The 23,557-nt window shown below is 51.5% G+C and overlaps 2 long non-coding RNA genes across 6 annotated transcripts; both read right to left on the bottom strand.

Annotated features, from left to right (window-relative positions):
- Window positions 1-473: 473 nt before the first annotated feature.
- Window positions 474-10,838, bottom strand: LOC114487751 (uncharacterized). Of its 5 annotated transcripts, none has more exons than XR_003683118.2 (3): window positions 10,504-10,838; window positions 6,956-7,078; window positions 474-6,416 (listed from the first exon to the last, which is right to left on the bottom strand). It is a non-coding gene; the product is annotated as an uncharacterized lncRNA (long non-coding RNA). The 5 variants fall into 5 exon arrangements; XR_003683116.1 differs by lacking the exon at window positions 10,504-10,838 and adding an exon at window positions 7,898-8,027 and having other exon boundaries at window positions 6,956-7,090; XR_003683114.1 differs by lacking the exon at window positions 10,504-10,838 and adding an exon at window positions 7,898-8,027.
- A 3,327-nt stretch (window positions 10,839-14,165) lies between these two features.
- LOC114487752 (uncharacterized) lies at window positions 14,166-16,327 on the bottom strand. Its single transcript, XR_003683119.2, has 3 exons — window positions 16,255-16,327; window positions 15,145-15,297; window positions 14,166-14,617 (listed from the first exon to the last, which is right to left on the bottom strand). It is a non-coding gene; the product is annotated as an uncharacterized lncRNA (long non-coding RNA).
- Between the last annotated feature and the right edge of the window lie 7,230 nt (window positions 16,328-23,557).

The following is a 23,557-nucleotide window of genomic DNA, read 5'->3' as shown; positions in this document are numbered from 1 at the left end:
GTCCCCTGCAGTGACAAGCCCCCTCCCCAGGCCTCCCTTTGCCTAGGAGCCAGCTCCTCCCCAGCCCCCAGACTCTGGGGCCGCCTGGGGAAACTGTTGTGGATCTAAGCCCTTCTTGGGAGTCTTCCTCTCCCAACACCCTCTCCCATAAGGAGCCATCTTAGTCACACCACCCCCCCACCGCTCCCAGTTTCCAGAAGATTCTCTATGGGAGTTCAAAACAGCCTTTGGACCCCTTTGAGCCCTGCCCTGCAGATGGCCTGACGGTCATGCGACCCGGTGTGGCTGGATTCCACAACGGTGGTTAAGCGTTATTTATTTCCTTAATGCACGTGTATACACACACAGCTGTCTGGAAGGATTCCTGGGCTCGGAGGGGGTGTGAGTCAGGGCTCTCGGAGCACGCCTGCACGCCGGTGTCTGGGCCTACGTGAGCCCACCCGTGCATATCAGCATTTAAAATTTAACAGCTTTATTATGGAAAATTTCAAAAATGTACAGAAATCAAGAGGACCAGACAGTGATTCCCTCATCCCCACCCCTTGGCATCATCATCAGCAATGTTTTGCAATCTTGTTTTATCACCTCCTTGCGGGCTCCCCCTCTTTCTTTTTAACCTTTATGGCTGGAGTATTTGAAAGCCAATTGTAGACATCATACCATGCGTGCCATTAAAAAAACAAACAAACAAAAACACACTTTTACTTCTGAAATAATTCTAGAGTCGCAGGAAATTGCTGAGACAGTACAGGGTGGTCCTACATACCCTTCACCCAGTTTTAATGGTTACACCTCACATAATTATGCTACCATATCAAAATTGACATTGGTAGAGAACACGTGCGTGTGTGCGTGCACAGTTCTGTGCCATTTTGTCACCTGTGGATTCACTTCACCACCGTCACAATGAAGACTAGAACTACTCCATCATCGCAAAGATCTCCCCATACAGTCACACCCGCTGCCCTGCCCCTGACCACCTCTGACCCCCTGGCAACCACAAATATGGTCTCCATCTCTATAATTTTGTCATTTGAGAATGTTATATAGATGGAATCATCTAGCATGTGCCCTCGGAGGTTGGCTTTTTTTTTTTCCACGCAGCACAATGCTCCTGAGATCCATCTGAGTTGTTTTGTGTGTCAGTGGTTCATTCCCTTTTATGGCTGGGGAGTAACCCACGATGTGGCCATGCCACAGACTGCTTAACCGTTCACATCTTGAGAGGCGTCTGGGCTGCTTCCAGTTTGGGGCTATTCTGAGTAAAGCTGCTGCAGGTTTTTGTATGGATATAGGTTTTCATTTCTCTGGGCTAAATGCCCACCTAGGAGTGGGATTGTATAAATGTCTGAGTTTATGTTTAGTTTGAGAAATGGACAAGCACTTTTCCCAAGTAGCTGTACAGGTTTATTGTTTGGAAGAGAGGCATCTATCAGGAGGAACCCAGTGAGGCTGCCCCAGGATCCTGAGCAGCCTGTGTGCTGTGCTAAGTTCCTTTCCCACAGGGGGCGTTTAGTCCCCTCTTTCCAGAAGAGACAGCCAAAGCCCAGAGCTAGCAAGTGGGAACATCAGAATTTGATTCCAGCCCCATCTGGCTCCAAAGCTGCGGGCTTGGTACCCTCCCTTGCTGGGTGGCAGGAATCGGTGTGGAATGCCTTGGGGAGCGAGCAGTGAGCAGACCAAGGGAGTTGGGGAGGAAGAACCTGGCCGGGGGAGCACAGACCCTGGTGAGAGGAGGGGAGACAGAACCTGCCCACTCTCTCGTTGCCAGGGTGAACCAGCTCCCGCCTCCTGGCCTTCACACTGGCCCTTCCTCTCTCCATCACAGATGGGGCTGTTGATCTGTTGCTAGCTGGGTCTCCCTGGCCCCAGTGGGTGGCCCTGCCTTCCCTGCCATGTAGGTTCCTGCAGGAGGGGACTCCCCGCCCCCCCAGCCCCATCTGCACCCTGGGACCTCCAGCCTTCCCCTATCAGACTGAGAAGGGTAAAGCACAGAAGACCCATTCTTTGCAATCCATCCTCCTCTGCAGCAAACTCTGGGCCTCTTTGCTGTGCTTTGGTGTCATGAAGATGCTATTGGTGGCGAGGATGGCAACGCCTACGGTTTCCCAGGCACTGTGGCTGGTGCTTGAATACACGATTTCATGTGATGGGCATGACCACCCTGTCGGCAGGCTTTATAGCCACCGCTTTAGAGACACGCATGCAAAAGCTCCCACAGTTCACAAGTGGCAGAGCTGGGAGTCAGAACCGTGCCCTCTGACCAAAACCTGGGCATCTCCTGGCTGAGCCAGTTAGGACAGACTGTCACCAATTCTGCTGAAGGAGTCTTATCTTTTGAGCCCAGGATGGGCGGGGCTGGGGCTCTGAGAGATCTAGACTCCGCATGAGGGGTGGGGGGGGTGGGGGGGGTGGGGGGGCCCGTCTGCCCAGCTGTGGGTCCATGGTGGTCCAGGTGGCAGTGGAGGGGCCCTAGGGATGAAATCTCTGCCCGGCCCAGGGTTCCAGGCCTGCCCTTCTCCTCAGCTGGCCACTTCTTACCTTCCTAGCTGTGTGAGCCCAGGTAGGTGACTTGGACTCTCTGAGCCTCCTTATCGCCTCCATGTGGGGAAGTCAGCCTTTCCCCTCCTGGGCTGGCCTAGCCCCCAACAGGTTCCTAACCTGGAAAGAAGCCAGTTGTTAGAAGGAGGACGAGTGGATTGGCAGGTGAGCCCCCTGCCTGGGATCCCAGCCCTGGCCCTAGCACTCACTGTGACCCTGGACAAGTCACTTTAGCTCGGGGCCTCTGTTTCCACTTAGCAAACATGGCTACCACGACAGGATTGAGCTGACTCGTGACGGCTCTTTGTGGACCATGATACACGACATAAATATGGAGCTTTTCTGTTCTATCAAACCTCAAGTCTAGGGCTCTGTGTTTTTATTTCTGAGCCTGCTTTGCTTTTATGACTCCCATTTCATTTTTTAAAGTTGAGCTGGGCAAGTATCTTTCTGATCAGATCACATTTTCTGTACGCTGGGGGAGTGGGGAACAGAATCCCCCCTCTGTGTGCTGGCGTTGAGTTCACTGGCATTTCCTGAGTACTTTGAGTGCCAGGCTCAGCGCTGGGGATGGAGACGGGAGCCGGGCATGGTCTCTGCCCGCCAGGGGCCCACAGCCCACTGGGGGGGGTCAGGAGTGAACAGACCACCATGACACAGGGTGGTCTGGGGGTGGGGAACCTGGCAGGCCAGGTTAGGGAGAGGAGGACCTCTCAGGTGCCTTCCTTGGGACACAGAAGTCCAAGAAGAGATATAAAAGATTGAGTGGGAGATGGGCAGGCAAAGAAGTGGAGAGGGTGTTGTAGGCAGAAAGAACGGCACAGGCCAAGGCCTGGAGGTATGTAAGTGCAGTCACACGCCCGCCCGCTTCTCCATGAGTCCCAGCTGTGTGAATCGCCCACATCACTGTCCACAGTGCTTTCCGGGCTGGAGGCTGAGGTTTACTGTAAGGCTGGGCTGCTTCTATCATGCCCAGTTGGCACCTTGGGCCTGCGAAGTGTCTTTCTCTATCCTTAAAGATTTATGACTCCATCTATCTGTTCATCCATCACCCATCCATTCATCCATCCGTGCATCCATCTCTCTGTTCATCCATTAGTCATCTGTTCATCCATCTATCCGTCTTGTCTGTTTATCCATCTACCCATCTTGTCTGTTTGTCCATCTGTGCATCTATTCATCCATCCATGCATGCATCTGTCTGTTCATCCATCCATCCATCTATTTATCCATGCATCCATGCATCCATCCATGCATTTGTGCGTCTGTCTGTTCATCCATCCATGCACCCGTCTGTCTATCTGTCCAACCATCTATTCATCCAGCCAGCCAGCCAGCCATACATTCAACAAGTATTTATTGAGCGCTGACGACATGCCAGGCCCTGCTGGGCAGAGCCTTCTCTGGGGCGCTGCAGGGCAGGTGATGAGCAGACATGAGCTGAGGTTTGCTTCACTCCCTGCCGGGGCCCTGCCCAAGACAGGCGCAGACTTGCCCCTGGAGTCCCTCCCTCCCCATCCTGGGCTGCCTGGTCTTGTTAGGAGGGAGGTGGCCCTCGGCTCCCAGCTTGGGAAACTGTCCCTGACAATCTGCTCTTGAGAGCGTCACCTCGTCAGACGAGGGTGAGGAAATCACCCCAGATCACAGACAGCTGCACACCCCCCAAGGATGTGGGCTTCCTGCCACCCTGCTGAGAACACCACCCTGGCTGCCTTTCTAGGGATGTTAACCCCGGGCTCGGGCTCGCTGAGTCACTGCTGATAACGCTTTCAGCTTTGTCTCCCCGCCCCAGGCCTTTGTGTTTGCAGACAAAACCCTAAATGCTCACGCTGCCCATGAGAGCCCATCCCAGCTGGTCCCAGAGCCTCACAGCAGCCTTTTGAGTTATGTGACTTAAAGCAAGTCCCTAGCAGTGGTGCTTGGGAAAGCCAAAGCTATCACTAACCTTCCTGTGGATCCCTGCTGGCGTCCTGAGCCCAGAGATCCATGACCTGGGCTCCTATCTGGCCACTCAGAGATTTGGAAAATTTGAGTCCTGTTTTAAAGTAGGGCCATTTCACACAGAAATGTGAACATCTGGCTTGTCCTGTAAACAGGAGGATTGGCCAACACTGCGCCCAAGTGCCAGCCTACTGGGGGACGGGGGCTGGGGCTCAGCAGGACTGCCCGTTTAGGGGAAGGTGGACTCCCTGGTATCCTGTTTCATGATGGAGAAAAGCGTGGAGAGAGGCAGGACTGAGTTGGTCAAGGTCAAGAGAGGAGGGACAGCGCTGCCTCCTGCAGGTGCTCTTGGTGACCCCGGGTGTAATGACGTTGCAGGGTTGGGGCCCACTGGGGTGGCTTTATTTCAGCTGGAGGGCCCGACCATTCCTTCTGGGAGGGGTGAGCTTCCTGTACGGGAGTGAGTTCCCTGTCCCCCAACCTGGCGATAAATCCATCCTGGGCCGAGAACACAGCATGGGGAAGGTAAGCCTCAGAAGCAGGGTCAGAAGTGACCTCCTGAGGCTTTGGGGTGTTGTGGGCCTGGATCTCAGGGGGCATAACTGTGCCCCCCGCCTTTGAGATGGGAGGTGGGTTCAGAGTAAGACAGGTGGGCTTCAGAGGTGCTCTGAAGATGGGCCTGGGGGCTCTGAACAGAGCGCCACCACCTTACCAGCCACCGTCTGTGGCTGGTAAGGGCCAGGGCGGTACCTCCAAGCCCCGATCCCTGGGTACATGGAGTGAAGCCTAACTTGGGCAGCGTGGATGAAGTTTTGATCCTGGGGGGATCCTGGTAAAGTCACTATAATTTGGATGCGTAATGGAAACCTGACTCTTTGTTATCACAGGCCTTGTCTTTGGGACATGATTTCTGTGATACATGCTTGTTGTGTACCCACTTTGGGGGTCCTCAGTTCAATCAAAACACCGTTCTTGCCTCAGGGAAAACACAGTCAGGGGCATAGGGAAGGCTTCCTGGAGGAGGTGATACCTTGGTGGGAGTTGAGAAGGATGCAGTGAGCATTTAGCCAGGTGAAGCCCAGAGGGGAAGGGGCCCAGGCAAAGGGAACAGAAGGGACAAAGGGAGAAGGCACTGAGGCATGATGGCTCCCAGCCTGTTGGGGACAGGAGGACTGAGGGGAATTGGCGCCGGGGGCTGAGGCTGGTGCGGTAAGTGCTCACTGGAGGCTGGATCAAAATGGCCTTGTCAAGAGGCTCACGAAGTAGGAGCTAGAAATTTACCCTGATGCCAGTGGGGAGCAATGAAAAGGTTTTCAGGAAGGGAGTTGGGTGCATTTTATAGAGCCCTCAGCTGGGTATGGAGAGTGTAGAGGGTGGGGCGCACCATTGCAATGCCAAGAGGCGGCCATGGGTGGTGAGGAGAGGAGAGATGCGGAAGAGCTTTAGAAGGAGCCCTGGGGACCACTGGCCGGTGGGGATGTAGGAGGTCTCCTCTCTGGGAGGTGGGGACACAGAGCCAAGACCTTGGGAGTGACAGACTCGGGGGCAGTTCCCTGGAAGCCTCTCCCCCAGACACCCTACGAAGAGGTCCCGAGATCACTGGTGTTACAAGGTACATGATGTAGGGAGGCAGGGAATAGTTTAGATCTGAAGGATGATGACGAGCGCATGTCGAGGGGAGAGTAGAGGCATCTTCGGCAGATGGCACAGCATGTACTAAGGCCCTGTGGCCACAGAGACAGAGAGGAGAAGGGCCAAAATGTGGCCTGAGTGGCCGAACGGGGAGCGAGGTATGAGATGAGGTGGGAGGGTACAGGAGCCAGACCACAGGGACATGGGGGAGCCACTGAAGTGCTTTAGATGGTGACGTCATCTGATGTGTCTGCCACGGTCACCAGGCTGCAGGAGGTGTCATTCTTAGATCCGTCCAGGAGCTGGAGGTGAAAGGTGAACTCATATGACTCCCATAACCATAAAAAATACTAAACTGCATACATCATATGTATTCATTTCCTTGGGCTGCCATGACATACTGTCACAAACAGCGTGGCTTAAAACAACAGAAATTGGAAGAAATACTGTTCAGTGTTAAAAAAAAAAATAAAAAATAAAAACAAAAAAAACCCAGAAATTGTTTTGCTCAGAGCTCTGGAGGCTAGAAGTCTGAATTAAGATGCTGGCAGGACCACACCCTCTCTGAAGGGCTCTAGGAAAGGACCCTTCCTTGCCTCTTCTAGCTTCTGGTGTTTGCTGGCAATTCGTGGTGTTCCTAGATTTGTGGCTGCATCCCTCCTTCATCACATCATGTGTCTTCTTCCCTCTGTCTGGGTCTCTTCTTATACGGATACCAGTGATTGGATCAGGGCCTACCCTAATCCACAGGGACCTCATCTTGACCTGATTATATCAGCAAAGACCGTATTTCCAAATATGGCCACATTCACAGGTACCCGGGCTTAGGACGCAGACATACCTTTCTGGGAGGACACAATCATCTCACAACGTCGGAGGATCCTGATTTTGTTTCGAAAACACACACGTGGTCACTCTCGTTCTGTTTCTTGATGTGGATGCTTGTTTCACAGGAGTTTTCACTCTGAAAATTGAGCTATACATTTATGATCCGTGCATTTTTCTGCACATGTGTTCTATTTCAGTTAACACATTAACATATACACACATGCCGAGAACAGAGGGTGGCAGCCACTGTACCATGATGTTAATAGAGGCTTCCCCTGGGTGTTGGGTTTATGGATTAATTTCATTTTCTCCCCGGATGTTCCAAATTTTCTGCCATAAGCATGTGTTAACTTTATTGCATAATAAAACCATGTGTATCATAAAAGAAGAGCTGGGATGGAACCCTTACTCACCAGTCCTTCCCTGAACCCAAAGCTATTGTAACAGGAGGTGGGGTTTGAACAGGAATTTGGCCTGCCCTTAGAATCTGTTCCAAATAGATATTTTTAGCCTCATTACCCACTCCCTTCAAATGTCCTGCTTATGATTTGTGGCTCTGATGATCCAAACAGACGTTCTTTGGAGCTTGTGGCTTGGCAGTTACCTCACCTGTGTCCCCTTCCGGAGGGAGGATGAAGGTAATAATAGAACTGACCTCATGGGTGACTGGGAGCCTTCATTGGAATAATGCACGTGAAACCTTCTGCACAGGGCGGGGCTGCCACGAATACCCTCCTGATTAGGAAATGCCCAGGGTATGGTGGCAGGCATCTCGGTGTCCTAGTTTAATGGTTCAGCTGGTCAGGGAAAGTCCAGCAAATGAAACCTCGCCCCACTGCACGTGGTCATCCCTCGGGAATGGTCGGGGGTGATGGGGGCCTCTCTTCCCGGCATGCTTTCCCGTTTTGCCCCCTTTTAATACAGCTTGGTGCTCTTCCCCTGCTGGCCTCCTTACCTGTTGCAGCTGTGTGCTATTTCATCGCGTTTAAGGCTGTGCGCTGCCATGATGGTTAAGTCATCATGGGAAGATTTAGAGGGGGCAGGTGGGGGTGAGGTGAGAAGGTGGCTGGACTAGAAGAGCCAGTGTTGGTGGGGTGAGGGGGAGGGGCTCTTCTTTCTGCCCTCCACACCCCGCCCAATGCCATGGGCCTCACCCACTGTCATGGACCACGCCCCTGGAGATGGTGCCTCGCTAGGTCTTTGCTCCACCCGACCCGCAGACCGAGGGCTTTGGAGTCTGAGCTGTGCCTTATTTGGAACCTGGTCCTTCCTTTGGTAATATCTGTCCATATTACAAATGCAGAAACCCTCTATCCCAGCTGGGCTGCTGCCCAACAATAATCCTACAAATAAACTGGAACTCCTGGGACATTATTTATGTACCAGTTATCCTTTGCAACATTGTTTGTAAAAGCCAGATACTGAAAACAACCTAAACCCTCCATCAGTAGGGAGCTGATTAAAGACACGGGCCCAATCCATATAATGGAATACTGTACTCTGCTGTTGTAAAGAACAGTGAGGAACAGTCTCTAAGCTTTATTAGGTGAGAAAAGCAAGATTCAAGACAGTATATAGTATATACAGCTTTGCATAAAAAAGGGAGGGCTGAGTATATATTTGTATCAGCTAATATTTGCATGAAGAAACTGTGGCTAACCACCGAATGACTAAACGTTACCTGTGGAGGTGGGGGTGAAACTTAGTGGTTGGGGCACACGGGAAGGGGAAGGGACACAGATTTGTTCATAGCCTGTTTTCTTTTTTGGGGACCCATGTGAACTTTCTAGTTTTAAAAATTGCTAATCGGGCTTCCCTGGTGGCGCAGTGGTTGAGAATCCGCCTGCCGATGCAGGGGACACGGGTTCGTGCCCCGGTTCGGGAAGATCCCACATGCCACAGAGCGGCTGGGCCCGTGAGCCGTGGCCGCTGAGCCTGCGCGTCCGGAGCCTGCGCTCCGCAACGGGAGAGGCCACAACAGTGAGAGGCCCACGTACCACAAAAAAAAAAAAAAAAAAAAAAATTGCTAATTAAAAAAAAGAAGTAGCATCTTTGAAACAAAGCACATTTTAAAGCAGCAGCTTGGGCTCAGGTGTCCCATTGCATCTCACTTCAGCCTCTGATAGCTGTGTGACCTTGGGCAGGTTACTCAACCTCTCTGTTCCTTCATCCATGAAATGGGGGTAATAGCAGTTCCAACTTTGGGCTGTTGGGAGCATTAAATGAGATCAATGTGCCCAGTGCCTGGCATGCAGTAAGCAAATAACAAGAGTGAGTTGATGGTGGCAGAGGGTTGGCTTTCTGAAAGCAGAACAGTTTGGAAAAGGCCCCAGGAAGCAGTATGTGAACTTTAGTGCTGCTGTGAGCCCTCTTTCTCTGGTGTCTGTGTCTTCCTTCTGCCGCAGGGGCCCTGGCCTGATGGGAGCCACTTGTTAAGTGACAGTGGAGTCTCCTCCTGCTTCCCGTCCCCTTGCTCAGTGCAGGCAGCATGGGGAGATCTCACAGCCCTGAGTCCCGAGTGTGCATCTTCTGGGAAGCAGGGAGAAGGGGTTGAGTTCAAGCATGTGAAGATGGGTTGGGTTGCTGTGAATAAGGACTCAAGAGTGGAGAGTGCCCTGGTTCTGGCCTCCTGCCCTGTCTGACCCATTGGCTCTACTTCCTGGAAACTGTAAGTGTGAGGAGCCCAGGCTGTAGTTCTTGCATTGAACCCCACAACTGCCCACAGCCCTCATGCTGCATGGAGGACGGCAGCAGAGAGGGCACTGCCTGCCCAAAGTTGAGCCGTGAACACAGAGTGAGCCAGACTCCAGCCCTCGGGTCAGAGGCCTTCTCACCTCCTGCCCAGGGAGGGTTTTTTCCAGAAGGTTCTACCCACCATGGCTTTGGGGGCTGGTTTCATTTACTAAACAGCCCCTGTGCCTTACTTTGTTCACCTGTGAAATGGGGGTGATTGCCCTCCTGCCTCCTCCTCTTGAGGATAAGGTGAGGCTGGCTGTCACTTTGGAGGGACCCGGGGACCTGTGCCCTCATTTGTGTGTCTGCCTTTTTAAAAATAATTAATTAATTAATTAATTATTTTGGCTTTGCCAGGTCTCAGTTGCAGCATGCGGGATCTTCGTTGTGGCACGTGAGATCTTTTGTTGCGGCATGCGGGCTCATAGTTGTGGCATGCAGGCTTCTTTGTTGCAGCATGTGGACTCTTAGTTGCAGCATGCAAAGTCTTAGTTGCGGCCTGCATGTGGGATCTAGTTCCCTGACCAGGGATCAAACCTGGGCCCCCTGCCTTGGGAGCGTGGAGTCTTACCCACTGGACCACCAGGGAAGTCCCTGCCTTTACATAGTGGAGATAGTCCTGAAGTCCAAGTCAGTGTGGCTTCTGTCACATGACTGCTCTTTAAAATAAAGTGGACTTGTCTACTACATGTAGACATGTAAGACACAGCTCCAGACTCAGGTGTCTTGGAATTTGAGTTTTGTATAAATTCGTTCCATTTCTGTTGATGCCTCCATGCTGCCAGGCTGGCAGGAAAGTTTAGCCTCGGTTTGTCAGGGCTAACCCACCTGTGGGAGTGCGTGCTGTGATGCACGGGGCGTGTCAGTGGCCCCTTGAGATCTGGAGGTTTGGAGCTGCTTGGAACAGGACCTTGTGGTCAGGGTCATCTGTTTTCTCTCTTGTGGTCTCTCTGATCCTCAGGAATCAGAATGGGTGTCCCTTCCTCTTCTTCTTCCTCCACTCAGCATAATCTTTATCCTATTGCTTCCAACATGTTCCTGGTCCAAACATGGTGACCTGGCCTCAATTCCCTGGAGGCCCAGAGGGCTAGAACAGGGGTTGGCAAACTTTCTGTAAAGCACCAGATAGTAAATATTTCAAACTTTACAGGCCTAGTATACTCTCTGTAGCAACAACTCAACTCTGCCCCTGTGGGTCAAGAGCAGCCCCAGACAATACATAAGCAAACGGGCATGGCTATGTTCCAATAAAACTTTATTTACAAAAATAGCATAGCAAAAGAAGCAATCTACTTGGGAAACAGTTCAAAAAATTAAAAACAGGGAGATTGGGATTGACATATCATACTACTGTATATAAAATAGATGACTAATAAGCACCTAGTGTATAGCACACGGAACTCTACTTAATACTCTGTAATGGCCTATGTGGGAAAAGAATCTAAAAAAGAGTGGATATATATATAACTGATTCACTTTGCTATACACCTGAAACTAACACAACATTGTAAATCAACTATACTCCAATAAAAATTAAAAAACAAAACAAAACTGGAAGTACCACATGATCCAGCAATTCCAGGTCTGTGTATACACCCAAAGGGATTGAAATCAGGATCTTGAAGAGCTATCTGCAGCCCCATGTGTGTTGCAGCATTATTCCCGACAGTCAATATATGTTAACAACTTAAGTGTTCACTGACAGATGGCTAGATTAAGAAAATGTGGAATATACGTACAATGGAATATTATTCAGCCTTAGAAAAGAAGGAAATCCTGCCTTTTGTGACACCGTGGATGTACCTGGAAGACATGTTGAATGAAATAAGCCAGTTACAGAGAGATAGATACTGCATGACCCACTTACATGAGGAATCTAAAATAGTCAAACTCACAGAAGCAGAGGGCTGGTTGCCAGGGGCTAGGGTGATGGGGAAAGTGGGAGTTGCTGTCCAATGGGTATAAAGTTTCAGCCATGCGAGATGAATAAATTGGAGAGATCTGCTATATAACATAGTGCCTGTAGTTAATAATAATGTATTGTGCACTTCCACATTTGTTAAGAGGTAGATCTCATGTTAAGTGTTCTTACCACATTAAAAAACAAAAACACACACCAAAAAACCCAAATCAGGCTGTAGCTGACAGCTCCCTGGCTTCGACCTTTGCAAGCCAAAGCCTTTGTGTAAAAACCCAGAAGGTGTTCCCGAAGCACCGTTGTACTTCTCCTGGAGGCCATGAGCTAGGGCAGGCTCTGCTCAGAAAAAAGGAAAAGGAGAAAATGCCCAGAGGATTGAGACTTTGTAAGTCAAATACTCCCTAATTTACCTTTCGGGTGGGGGCGTGGTGGGGAGGGGGGGATACATTTTCCTACAGTGATTTGCCTAAAGCTACCTGTGCTTGATCTGGGGTCATCAGATTCTCAAAAGCTCTTTTGTGACCATCCTCAGTTCCGGTAAGTCCCAAGCACTCCCAGATGTGTGACTAAGGCCTCTCAACTAAAGCCAGTCTGGGGTGGAATCCTGGTCACATCACCTTCTGCCTTTGTGACATTAGGCCAGATAACCCTGCTTCTCTTTGTCTTGGTTGCCTAATCTGTAAACTGAGGAAAGCCACACCACCTCTGCTCAGGGTTTTCCCAAGGCTCACATGACACAGTATCTGTCAGATGACCCACACCAAGCCTGGTGCAGGTGGGTGTTTAACGAATGGGAATTGCCAACCCAGCCTCACGTTCTAATTATCTTGGGGAGAGACTTTAAGGCAACCGATAAGAGAGATGCTTAGAAGTAGAAATGGCAGGATTCGGCAAGTGAAATCATTCAAGTCCCGCTTCCTTCTGTGTGTCTGTGGGCTCGCTATGTAACTTCCTTGAGCCTCAGTTTCCGCATCTGTGAAATGGGGATAATGAAGAGGCCCAACTTTTGGAGGACTTCAGTGAAACAGTGCACAGCGCCTGGCATGTAGTCGGTGCTTCATAACTGGGAACTGTTTAGTGTTAACCTCTGCTGGGTCCCTTCCTCACTGCCTTGTGCTTACGTTGACTTATCTGGGTTTCCCTAGCAGCCAGTAACCCCTGTAGACAGGCTCCAGGTCTTGGCTGGAGCAGCGAGGGTGCTTCATCCCTCGGATCACTCAGGGAGAGCGTCTTGTGCTGAGGCTTCACTAGCCCAGAGCCTGGACACCAGCATCTGCTGGAATTTATAAAATCATTTCATCTTCATCATCTCTATTTGCACAGTTACCTGCTACCTATGGCCAATAGTCCAGGCTTTTCACTGTGATAGATGTGTTCTGAGTCCTTTAAGAATTTTTTTTTTTGGTTTAAAAAAAATGAGTTGGTTTCAAGAAAAATATTAAGCAAAGAAAGAGTACCGGAGGAAAAATCTTACGTGATTCAAGTTTGGGAAGGCCTGGAATAGCATAAAGAGCAGGCCTGGGTAAACATGGTGGGGGGATCGGGGATGGTGAAATAGGACCCAGATTTTGCAGGGGGACAGGGTGATACTTCAAGGACTTCTACTTACTTAACATCTCCAGGCCTCAGTTTCCTCATCTGCAAAATGTGGGAGGTGATGATGGTGAGAATTCATTAAGGTCAAGCACATGAAAGGCTTGGCATGTGTAACACTCAGGTGTTAATTTTTAGGGTGGGGAGGGGAGCTGAATGTGACATGGTGTCCTGGATTGGGTCCTGGAACAGAAAAAAGGGCATTCGTGGAAAAACGGGGGAAATCCGAATAAAGTCTGGAGTGTATGTAGTTATAATAATGTACTGATATTAACGGCTTAGTTTTGACAAACGCTAAGTCACGTGAGATGTTAGCATTAGGGGAAGCCGGGTGAAGCGTGTGCGGGACCCTCTGTACTATCTTTGCGACTCTTCTGTCAATCCAAAATGTCTCCAAAATAAAGTTTATTTACAAACATCCAAATGAATGGGGGCCAAATGCTATAATCAGAGAAGGGAGGTGCTGAGTCCAGCTTAGGAAGTTAGGGCAAGGCCTCCCGGAGAAAAGGAAGGCTGAGTCTCGGAGGAGAAAATGAGGAGGGAACGGCTGTCTCTGGGTGAGGAAGCAGGAAAGCAAGCCCTTCCCAGCCTCCTGGCCTTTGCTTCTGTTTTCCCCAACCTGGAGCTGCTGTTACTCACCTCCTTCCCTTAATCTGGTTCAAAGCAAGTGTTAGCCCCTCGAGAGCTCTCCTGACTCCCTGCCTGGGTCCCCTTCACTGCCACATGCCCTCAGGCCCTCCGCCCCAGTGCTTTCACTTCTCAGCCCGTCTCACCGTTGTGAGATGAATGAGTTCTGCATGGGATTCAGGGCCGGCCATGTGGGTGGGCATCCTTTGTATTCACTGGTTCACAGCCCCTTGCTGTCAAGGGCCCCACTCTTGGTTGAATGCCCTGATGTCATCATTTTGAAATTCTTAATAACTTTTACCACCAGGCTGAGGGCTTATAACAGCACAGCTTTTATTATCTTACAGTTCTGGAGTCTGAAGTCTCACATGGGGCTGCAGGGCCGTGTTTCTTCTGGAAGCTGTCAGGGAGAATCCTCATCCCTCCTTTCCCAGCCTCTGGAGGCCGCCTGCATTCCTTGGCTCGCGGCCCCTTCCTCCATCTTCAAAGCCAGCAGGGCTGCATCTCCTCTTCCCTGTGACCTCTGCTTCCATCATCACATCTTCTCTCTCTGACTCTGACCCTCTTGCCTCCCTCCTAAAAGGAGCTGTGATTAGGCTGGGCCCAGATTATCCAGGATAATCTCCCACCTCAAGATCCCTAATTTACTCACATCGGCAAAGTCCCTTTTACCACGTAAGGTAACATATACACAGGTTCCAGGGATTAGGATGTGGGTATCTTTGAGGGGCCGTTATTCGGACTACCACCACCGTGATAGCTGGAGGGCAGGGCCTTATCTGCTCACCGTTGTATTCCCCCGACCTGGGAAGTTTAGAGTAGATGCTCAATAAATAATTGAATGAGTGAATAAATGAATGAATGAGGCATTGTGCTCAATAAATAATTGAATGAATGAATGAGGCATTGTGCATGGCTGGAGCATTCTGTGTGAGGACAAGGAGGGCAGGGTCTGGACAGTCACTTTGCTGGGTTGGAGCTCTATGTGTGGGTGTGAGTAGCAGCCACTGAGAAGCTGGCCTTAAGCGACAGAGGCCCAGAGAAGGTGGCCAGTTCCCATCCCATCGTGGGCCACCCTTGGTGGTCCTTGGCCTTTCCACGTCATCCCAGCGAATTCCCTGGCAGTCCAGTGGTTAGGACTCTGCACTCTCACTGCTGAGGGCCCGGGTTCAATCCCTGGTCGGGGAACGAAGATCCCACAAGCCACACGGCGCAGCCAAATCGACAAACAAACAAAACGAGGCATCCCAGTGTTCCAGGTGGTCCTCAGTGTCCTTGGCTGCCTGGTCACAGGACACGTGTGCTTTGCTTTCCTCCCCCTACACCATCACCTCCTCTCCATCAGGGTCGCCCTCCTCTGCCTTCTGGGGTTGTTGGATGGGGACGGGACCAGTGAGACAACCATGCTATCACAGCGCTCTGAGAGGTACTGCATCACGGTGGGGCGGCAGCAACCCAGGGACCTGGAGGTCACTCAGCGTGTACTGTGGATCAGAGGAAGAGTCAAGGACACAGGTCAAGGCCGTGACCTGGAGGTCAAGCCCGAAGCCCCTGGCCCCTCCTCACACCAGCCGTGCGACGGTTTTTCCTTTGGTTCCAGCGAATGCTGAGCACCGACTGCATGCAGGCGCTGTGCTAAGTCCGGGGATGGTGCAGCTAGAAGGCTGGCTGAGCCCCTGTGCTCCTGACATCCCAAAGCTCCCAGGGGACACTCAGCACAGCCCGGGTAGAGGTTAGAGGATGAGAGGAAGAGGCAGGGGCGCTTCAAGGTCATTTCAAAGAGAGCAAAGCGCTGTGAACAAAGGACAGCAAGATGAGGGGTGAGGGACCCCCCGAGACAGGCTCATTCAGGCCTCTTTGAGCAGGTCCCGTCCGAGCCCAGCCCCGAAGGACAGAAGCAGGAGCCAGGTGGAGAGCACGGGACCCAGAGCTTCGGGCAGAGGCAAAGGCCTGGGCGAAGGAGGCCGAGGGCATGCAGACCTTGAGGAGCCAGGCTCTGAGATGAGGGCCGGGGGATGGAGCTCCTGGTGGCCTGGGGATGGAGGCGGCTTTAGGGAGCGCGGTGGGAGGCTGGGCAGGTGAGGGGTTCCAGGTGACCGGGAGAGGAGGGCTTGTTTGGAAGGTGCACTGGAAGTCAGCCCCCGGGACTGTGCAAAGGGAGCCCACTCCCTGCCAAGCCGCCCCTCGGGTCCTCCAGCCAGGCCCCAACCCCAGCCCCGGGCCTCTGGGTGTGAGGACTGAGCCTCCTGGCTCCATCCTCAGCGCTGACACTGGGAAGCCGGCCATTCAATCTGAAGCAGGGGCCCGGGCCCACGCCAGGGTGGAGGATTGGGTCCCCTCCACCTCTTCGTCCCTCCTCCCCGAGCCATTTGTCCCTTAGATGGATGTCTGGGGGGACATTGGTAGCCGTGGGAGCCCAGGAAGGCTCCTTCCCACCTCACCCTGGGTAGACAGAGAGCGCCAGGGGTATCCCTCCAGGGGACCCCCTAGGAGGCACCTGAGCACTCCCAGAGCAGCCGAACCTCTGAGGGCCTCAGCGGCCCACAGCCTCAGCTATTCGTGTCCTTCACCCCCAGAATAAACCTCCCAGGGAGGTTATGGCTGACCCCACAAAGCCCGTGCCAGGGCAACACCAAGCGCCAACCAGGGATGGGGCCCTGTACTAGGAGCCAGAGTCAGGAGGTCTGGGTCTCCTCCAGGGCCCAGCTGACCAGCTAGCTCGAGGCGCCTGGCATAAAGCCTTTGCCCAAGGCTGTCCTTCCACCTGGCGCTCTCTTGCCACACTATTCTCTTGGGTCACTCTTGTTGATATTGAAATACTGAAACACTTCCAGACTCAGCAAATAGCTGCAGCCCAGAGATCTCCCAGAGCGCCCCCATCACCCCAGCCACCCTGGCCCCACCCCTGGAGCTCCCATGACCAGCACCAAAGGGTTAGTGCTCAGCATGGGGCAGGCCGCAGGACAGTGACGGTACACACTCCGATAGGTATCTGTGGCGTCAAGGTCAGATACTTTCAGCGTTCGCCCTGCTGCCTCTCAGCTCCCTGACCACCTTCTCGGTCCTTGGACGGCTCATTTCCTTGTCTTCCCGGCTTCCTGGGGAAGCTCTGGGTTTATTTTGCTCACCTGCAACGCACGTGTGTTGAATCAATGACTACATGACAGTGTGGGCATTAGATACCTCTTCTGCTACAGGCTTTGCCTGTGTCACTTCATTCTGACTCTCCAGGAAGCCTTACCCCCTTTCTAATGAACTTCTCCCTCACTTTCCTGCAGGAATGTGTGCCTAGTATTACAACAATTCTTATTTATTAGTAGTTGCTGCCAAACCTTTGTCCATTTGTTCATTTATTCATCCGTCTGACAGATCTTTATTGTGGCCCTACTACGTGTCAGCCGCTGTTCTGGGGGCTGAGGGTCCCGCAGTAAGGGAAGTGGTACAGAAGTCAGGGTGGGGCAGTCAGAGAGGGTGGGGGTGGAGTTATTGGTGAGGGGGTACAACATCCAGTTACTGGCGATGGTAAGGAGTAGGGATTAGCCCCAGGGGTAGGTGGCTGGGATGGGGAGAAGGATGGCACGCTGGAGCCAAAAAGATCACCTCTTGCTGAATCCTCACAGCAAACCCGGGAGGGCTGGACACGCTATTATTATCCCCACTTCACAGGTATAAAGACACATCCAGCAACTTGCCTGAGGTCACGCCTCAGTCTCTCATTTATAAAACAAGGGATGAGATCCCTTCCCTGCCAGTGAGCTGTGGAACCTTAGGCACCACGGTGCTCCAGGGGCTCAGCCTGCACCAGGCCTTCTGGCTCCTTAGGTCAAGGAATTCTTGTCGGGAGGCTTCTCTGACCACTTGGTTCCGCGGGGCAGGCAGCCCTCTGCTGCCTCCTAATCTTGTCTGTTTTGCCACTGGAGCCACCACCTGTCCCCTGGAGCATGGGCAAGGGACGAGGGTGACATTTGTCTTCATTTGTGCCAGCTTGGAGACAGCCATGAATCCAGCCTTGTGTCGGGAAGTGATGCCCCATGATAATCCAGAACCAGGGTCACCTCCAGTGCCCACCTGTGCTTGTGGTTCTTCCTACTTCCCCAGGTCTTTCGTAAGCTCCAAAAGTAGGATGTAGAGCTTTCTTTCTCCTCCTAGTGGGTGAAACCATGTCCCTTTTGTTGGCCGGAGTGGATGTCTGCCCTGCTGAGGCCATCAGGACCCTAGTGGGCTTCTGGAGAGAGCAGAATAAATTTGGGGCTGCCCACCGTCATTCAGTCACTCAACACACACTGTTTGAGCAGCACATTTTTATTAAAACAAAACAAAACAAAACGGTGTCCGTTGACCCCGTTAACCTCACTCTAGGGAACCTCTCCTATAGAAATGAAGAGGTGGATGCAGGGGGGGTCAGTGCAGCATGGCTGGCTGAGTGAAGCACTGGAAACACCCTAAATAGCCATCGGTGGAGGGGGGAGGGGCAATAGCTTTCAATATCACCAACGAGGAATATTAGGAAGCTGCTAAAAAGAGCAGGATTGATTTCTATTGTACTGGCCTGGGAGAATATGAATGGAATTAGCTCATAGCTGCACAAATGAAAGAAATAAGCCACACATAGGCAAATGGATGACCCTGCAAAGAAAGATTTGGAAGGAAAAATGCCCACTGTTACCTCCTCTAGGGACACGTGGGGTGTGTGGAAGGGGCTTGTACGGTTAGACTAAAGGCACAGAAGGAGATCTGGCTTTTTCTCTGTTCACCTCTGTGGGTTGGGTTGTTTCAAGGAACATATATTGCCTCTGTAGCTTGGAAGGAAAATCCAATAAACCATGTTTTTATAATTGTACCAAACTAGGTTCTCTGCTAGCCCAGTAGTGGCTGCATTTACCTGGTGGGTTCTCTGCACCTGGGGCTGCACTCGGCACTCAGAGACCTTAATGAACACGATGGGGTGGGTGCATTTATCACCTTGATATTTCGGATGAAGAAACTGAGGCTCAGGGAGGTCGAGTGACTTGCCCAAGGGGGCACAGCTGGCAAATATCAGAGTTGGTGCCTGGGGACAGAGGAGGGTCTTACGTCACATTATCCAGGTACCACGTTTGAGGGGCCACAGTGGGTTAGGAGGAACGAACAGAGTTGCCTCTCTAGGGGTTGGGTGAGAGCATCTATATCTGCTGCAGAAAATGGTTCTGGAGATCTACGGTGTGAAGCGGGCTGGGTCGCATGTGAGAACCATGCCAACCTGCTCACCTCCAGATGGGGCGAAGTTAGAACCTAATTATGTCAAGAGTGGTTGGAAACATCTAGTTATAGTTAGAAACCATATGGGGAAATAAGGTATTTTGTCACTACCGTAAACAGTGACAACCAGCCCTCAACCAGTGACTGGAGAGATCTGGTGTATAAATACCCCAGTTCCCTCGCCTCTCAGATGGATCCATGCTAGGGTATGTGTTCAACATCATCTCCCCCAGGCTCCTCAGTGGGAATGAGCACTGGCTGCCCACAGAAGTAACGTGCTTTGTGACAAGCCCCCACTGTCTTCCTTTCCTGTCTCCCTTCCCCCGCCTAGGCTACCTCAGATCCCCTCGTACACAGATTACTTCTACTGCTCTAATCCTTGTCTCAGCGTCTGCTTCTGGGAAGCTCAAGCTAACATCGGATACTTCTTTTCATGCCCAATCCAATCTCTAAGCCCTATCAAGTCTTTTTGCAGAACACATCTCAAATCTCTTCTTCAACTCCACAGCCACCGCCCCAGACAACATGTCTTCCTGGACAACTGCAGGGACATCTTTGTGAATGTCCCCCTTTCCGCGACCTCCCTTCAATCTGTCATCCACACAGTAGAGGTATCCATTGAAATCTAAATAAAATCATGTTCCTCTTCTGCTCAAAACTTCCTATTGCTGTCCCATCACACTTAGAGAAAATTTCCAGTTGTTTCTCATAACTTCTGCTTTAGACTGAATGTTTGTGTCCCCTGAAAATTCATATGTTGAAACCGAATCCTCAGTGTGATGGTATTTGGAGGTGGGCCTTTGGGGAGGTGATTAGGCCATGAGGGTGAGCCCCCACCGATGGGCTTAGTGCCCTTATAAAAGCGACCCACAGAGTTCCTTTCCCTTTCTGCCATGTGAGGATACAGTAAAAACATGGCCATCTATGAACCAGAAGCAGGTCCTCAGCAGACACCAATTGGCCAGCACCTTGGCCTTGGACTCCCAGCCTCCAGAACTGTGAGAAATAAGTGTAATTGTTTATAAAGCGCCCAGTCTGTGGTATTTTGGTTCTAGCAGCCCAAAGGGACTAAGACAGCCTCCAAGGCCGCATGATCTGGCCTGACCCACACTTTCTTCTTTGTCTTCAGCCACTCTCCTCCTCACCTACTCTGCCCCCACCTTACTAGAAATTCCAGTTCTCCATCCTTCCTCAGGACCTTTGCTCATGCAGTTGCTTCAACTTGGATTATTTTTCCTGTAACTCTTTTCATGTCTCTCTGCCATTCTGGTGGATTCAGCTTAAACATCACCTTCGTGGAGAAATCTTTCCTGATCACCGGAGCTAAAGTTACTTCATTCCATTATTTTCTCTCCTCAAGGCCTCTTGGTTTCTTTCACAACATTTTTCACAACTTGTCATGGCTTGGTTACTGGTTTACTTTTGTCTGTCTTCTTCCCTAAATTTCAGGCTTCCTGAGATCAGAAATCTGTTGCTTGCTGCCACATACCCAGCACCTAGTATAGTGCCTGTCACCTGGTAGGTGTGCAGCATTTGGTTGCTGTATAAGTGAAACACGTAAGTCAGTGTCCCAGGAACCTACACCTTCCTTCACACGGATGACCCAGCAGGGTCTTTGTTGGAGTGTGTGTTCCCCGAGGTCCTCACAATCAGGGGCTACATCCTCTTCAGCTCTGTGGTCACAGTCTCTGCCTCTGAGAGGCCCAGATTCTAGAAATGGGAGACCTGGGTTAGAACCTTGGCTTCGTCTCTTACAACATCTCTTAGTTAGCCTTGGCTACGTGACAAACACCCCCCAAAACATAATGGCTTAAAAACAACAATTTATTACTTTTCATGATTCTGTGATTAGCTTAGTGCCTCATCTGTTGGTTTTGACTGGGTTCCCTCAGCTGGAGGATCAGCTCGGCTGGAAGGTCCAGATGGCCTTCCTTGCATGTGTGGCAGCTGGTGCTGGCTGTTGGCTGGGTGGCCTCAGTTGACCTCTCATCTTCCAATGGGTGAGACCTGCTTCCTTTTGTGGAGGTTTCGGGTCAGCAAAGACAGAAGCTGCCAGGCTTCTTGAGGCCTGAGCTTGGGGCTCGAACAACACTACTTCTGGCACATTCTATTAGTCAAAGCAAGTCATGAGGCTAGCCTTGATTTAGGGGAGTGGAGAAATAGAATCTGCCGCTTGGTGGGAAGAGCAACAGGGAATTTCTGGCCATATTTGATCTTCCATAGTAGGCTGTAAAGCCTTAGGCAAGTGACTTAACCTCTCTGGGCCTTGCCTTACCCCCTCTGTGAACTGGGTCTATTGGCATCTATTTTATAGAATTATTTGTGAGAATGAAACATGATGCACACAAAGTGCTTAGCACACAGTCTCTCTCATTGAAAGTGCCCATTGAATAGAAACTGTTATTATTGCTGTTAATGTTATTACAGTGTTGATAGTGGGAACTTAGCAAATGATGGATGGATGGATGGGTGGGTGGATGTTGGATGGATAGATGGATGGATGGGTGGATAGATGGATGGACAGGTGGATGGATGGATAGATGGGTGGGTAGATGGACGGACGAATGGATGGATGGATGGAAGGATGGATGGATATGGGGGTGGGTGGGTGGATAGGTGGATGAACAGACAAATGGCTTTTGGTATTCAAACAGTATGTAACCCTGATGACTTATCTGGAGATGAGAAGTCATCTCATTTCATGAAGTTCAGAATAAACAGCAGCTCTTTGCTGTTGAGTTCAAACACTGATTTCTAGAGAGACCTGCCCTCTTGCTCAGTTTACGTTTTTGTCATCTGTGTTTGGGAAGTGGGGAAGGTCAGGCAGTCCTACAGCAGGCTTTGTGCACACTCTCTCTTTCTGTCTCTCACACACACACACACCCACCGTGTCGGCCTTGGTTAAATGTAACCAAACACACTGATTTCTAGAGAGACCTGCCCTCTTGCTCAGTTTACGTTTTTGTCATCTGTGTTTGGGAAGTGGGGAAGGTCAGGCAGTCCTACAGCAGGCTTTGTGCACACTCTCTCTTTCTGTCTCTCACACACACACACACACCCACCGTGTCGGCCTTGGTTAAATGTAACCAAACACTAACACTTGTGACAAACACAGCCAAGCTTCCCACTGGAACACTGAGCAACAAACCACATGTAGTTGCAGCCCAGGGGGGTTTGTTGACATACATTCCCCCAGGCGCTGGCTGGTGTGGGTGAGGCTGGGACGGGCGGCGGTGAGGGGCTCCCCAGCTGGCTGTCCCAGAGCAGAGCCTGCCTCCTTCTAGGTCCTGCTTCAGGGACCTGGCACATCCTCCTGGAGCCAGAGCCTGTCCCCACGGCTGCCACGGGCAAGGGTGCAGAAAATCTTCCTGGAAAAGATGGTCTTTAAGAACATTTTGCCTCTGGGATTGGCCAGGTGAATTGTGAGAGGGACCTGCTAGTGACATTTTTTCCTACACCAGCCTGACGCCAGGTGTGGGAGAGGTGGGGGGTGGATGGGCAGGGAGGCGCGTGAACTTCCTCGGGCTGCCATAATGGATCACCACAAACCTGGTGGTATAAGACAACAGAAATTTACCCCCTCACAGAGGGGAGAAGTCTGAAATCAGAGTGTCAGGAGGGCCATGCCCCCTCCAAGGGCTTTAGGGAAGAATCCTCCCTTGCCTCTTCCAGCTTCTGGTGGCTTCCCATAACCCTTGGTGTCCCTGGCTTGTGGCAGCATCCCTCCAGTCTCTGCCTCCATCTTCACATGGCCTTCTCCCTGTGTGTCCTCTCCTCGTCTAAGGATGTCAGTCATTGGGTTTAGGGCCCACCCTAATCTAGTATGACCTCATCTTGATGACATCTGCCAAGACCCTATTTCCAAACAAGGTCACATTCTGAGGTTCTGGATGGACATGAACTGGGGGGAGCACCATGCAACCCAGTACAGGAGGTAAGGCAGAGGCAGGCAGGTAGGGATCGGGGAGGGTCAGGATGCAGATAGCAAGGGTTCCACAGTAGAAACCGGAAGGCTGTGAGCAGAGCAACACTGCCTTTAGACTCGGGCAAGTCTGGCCCTGTGACTTGGAGGGGCCCACACTGGTCCTTCTCCAGCCAGGCCCCTTCCCACAAGACAAGGAGCCATGGAGCCAGGGAGATGCGCCCACATGGTCCCCACGACTCCCCACTTCTGGGCCAAGACCTAGGTGTCCAGAACTCTGGAACTCCCTTCCTCAGCAGCACTGAGCCATTTCCAAAGGCTGCTCAGGTGTCTCCCCTAGCTCTGCCCTGCTGAGGGCAGACTGGCTTCCAGTGTGTGCACCCCTAAACCTAAGGGGGGCTCAGGGGCAGGCATTTGTGGGGCTTAGGACAGAACTTGGACTTTTAGCCTGGGGTATGTTCACAGGCCCCTCAAGGCAGAGTGTGGGGAGAGAAGCGGGTGGTCTGTGGAACTCCAAGGAGTCTGGGAGAATTCTGAGTCCAGATCGGGCCTTCCGGGTCGTGGTGAAGGTGTGTTCCTTAAAG

Source organism: Physeter macrocephalus, chromosome 14 (assembly GCF_002837175.3).
Source record: "Physeter macrocephalus isolate SW-GA chromosome 14, ASM283717v5, whole genome shotgun sequence".
NCBI lineage: Eukaryota > Metazoa > Chordata > Mammalia > Artiodactyla > Physeteridae > Physeter > Physeter macrocephalus.
Note: the sequence above shows the minus strand (reverse complement) of the source record. Positions and strands in the feature narration are given on the sequence as shown.